A 3,042-nucleotide genomic window follows, 5' to 3' on the forward strand; every position below is an offset into this window, starting at 1 on the left:
CATTCAGAACTACAACCGTGTTCGGCATTTCGCAGTCATACGAACCAACCAGTCCGACTCTACCAGTGCCACCGCGTAGAGGTTTCTTCACCTAATCCATGTTCCAGCGTGTGACCCGCATGTCCGCGCTGTCAGTGGATGTATGCGCCATTCAACGACTTCGTTTGACGAGATTTCCCCTGCATGTAACGTAGTTGAAAAATCTACAGCTTTTCTGGGATGTGGACTAGTAGAAGTAAAAGACCGCGAAGCATGCCTAGCGCCTACACGCTGACACGCAGCTCCGAGAGCTCGATCTCTGCAGCAAAACACATCGGGATTTTTGTTCCCCTAGAAAAGAGTCTACACAGTGTAGTTCTTTGCGAGAACAGCGTCTGCGAGACTTCAATCATTGATGCTGTCACCAGCAAAACACCTCTTCTGGACTGGACTAGTCGACTCCGGAGTGATCTCGCGCGATTATGATGAAAGACAGGTGAGAAAGTCTTGTGGTTGCAAGTGACTAGCGAACGAATCTGCTCTAGTCACGTGCGACGTGCGATCAGCTGTTGATGTCTGGTCATAGTCTAGTTGATGATGCCCGCAAAGGCGTAAAGTAACGGTTAGTTTCCCAATGAATGAGTATGTCGTCAGTGATGTTAGTTTTTCCACCAAAATGACACTCTGACTCCCCAGTCTAGTACAGTCTGACTCTGCGTCTGCGACTGTGAGTGGGGGAGACTTGAGCTGAGGACGACGTCGACGCCGTAGATTATCGCTGGAGACCCTTTTAAAAAGTTTTTTTGCTCCGTTATTTTTGTCTGCACCCAGCAAATAGTATCCAGCCCAACGATGGATGAATGATGGCGTGATGTGGCAACGTTTCGAGGTTGGCTGGAGAGTGCACTTGTGGGGACCGTGTGGTGGTTGACGAAAAAAGCTCAACGATGGTAGGAATCTCTGTGCTGTTGGTATCGGAGTCTATCCGAAGCGAAGGGTGCAACCGCGTACCGATGCAAGGCAGAATGCTGCTGCTGTTGGACCTTAGCTTCCGACGGGTACAAGTAAAATAATTCCTATCAATAAATAATACCATTGTGCCAAGAGGTACTAGTACTGGATGCCATGATGATCGTAATGATATTCCTGATCTGAACACTTCCTCACATGTTAACAGGAGTGTAAGAGCTGTTTTATCATGCCTTAAAGGTGGTTGGAAAGTACTAGTACATGATTGTACATAATAGTATAGCACTGTACTAAATCATGAACAGAACTGTGCAATGAGAACAACCATATGACAGACTGAACTGCAGATTTACTAAACTCCTGCCGCAACTACTTACTGCTACAAGTAAACGTGTTTTATTGAAAAATGAGCAGCAGCAGCAGCAGTAATGTTTACATAAGAGAGAAGTACTACTTACTACTACAGACTGTCAGTACTACATGTACCGAGAGTACACAACTGAAGCTATTACCTCTGCTTCTACTGGGTATGCTAACTGCTTCCATGTTCAAAGAAGTATTTTAGGACTCACCGGAAACGAGACAACCCGATTATGTACACGTACACAACTTTGTACAATGTCGTTCGGCAGAGTGAATCGTGATCCAAGGTTCAACGAAGGCATGTCTATTATCTTGACCTTGCGAGGGATACGCCTGCCCCAGGATCACCTTGGCCGTGAGGTAGTCACTGTGACCGCTGGAAGTCGCGTTATCTGTATGATAACCAGGGAGTCGTAAAATACCGGTATTTACGACTCCCTGATGATAACACTCAAATGCAAGTGGGCATGACAGGGTCAAAAAACGTAGAACGTTCAGCGCCTTTGTCTTTGATCGAAGCTAAGGCAGTGCCAGTGGCTATGGCCACAGAGACTGGAAGCTTGGAGCAACTTACTTGGGTGGAGTGGCGTGTGAGGCCAATACTGGTTATGGAAATGAGTAAAGTGTAAATATGGTACAAGAAATCTTGTGTTAACATGTTGGGAGGTGATATTGTTACATTTCCCTCAAACTTATGAAGAAAACTAACAGTTGCATGTAAGCAATTTCAAATTTGGATTTCACGGAGAATTTCAAAGTATTAGGAAATTAGAGGCCACATGCCACGTACTGCTCTTTTCTCTCCGAAACTCAACACTTGCAAGCCAGATATGAAAGAAGCAAGTGTTGAGTTTCGGAGAGAAAAGAGCAGTACGTGACATGTGGCCTCTAATTTCCTAATACAGTGTACTTTGAAATTCTCCGTGAAGTCCAAATCTGAAATGCCTCTAATTTCCTAGTTGCATGTAAGCCTTCCAAATAACTTGGGAGGCTCAGGTTAGGATAGATCGAAAGAGGGGAAGGAAAGCGCAACGAAGATGAGCACGAGCTACATGTATGTCCCACGGCAACAAAAAGTAAACAAACTTGAGCCTCCCAAGTAGTTAGCTGGGTGGTGAGGCCAGGTCTGTTGCTTTGCGTCGTCGAGTTGTGGTAAGACCAGCATGTCTTGCTAGTCTCATCATCATCCAGTAACGTCCGTCATTCTTTGTTTCCGTGGGACATACTATAATATTATGGCATGTACCTCATGCTCATCTTCGTTGCGCTTTCCTTCCCCTGTTTAGATCTTTCCTTACCTGAGCCTCCCTTAGTTGTATTTGGTTGTTGGTTGCGGCGCCTCGTAGATGCGTTGGAGCTACATGTAGGAATCAGGTCATTGAATGCCTCAGTAGTCCTCGTCAGTGTTGTGCCCTGTTGTCGCACTTGCTGACTGCATTATTATCTAGTTACATTGGTGGACAGTTGGTCAGAACTCGTAACATTTTGTCCTTCCTGTATTTATCCATGATTAAAAGTAAATTATCGTATCCGTTCCCGAAGGGAACTCACGACGGCCGCTAACACCCGATAAACCCTAGCGGCAGATGCATCGCCTAACGGTGGGGGTGAGTGGGTAAGTCTCACAACCACTGGCACAAGTGCCAAGAAAGACCCCATTAGCTGCATCCATGGGACCATGTCTGGTCACAAGTTCCCAGTTGACTGTGGGTAGCAGCACGGCTGGAAAAA

The sequence above is a fragment of the Sycon ciliatum genome, chromosome 4 (assembly GCF_964019385.1).
Source record: "Sycon ciliatum chromosome 4, ocSycCili1.1, whole genome shotgun sequence".
Lineage (NCBI taxonomy): Eukaryota > Metazoa > Porifera > Calcarea > Leucosolenida > Sycettidae > Sycon > Sycon ciliatum.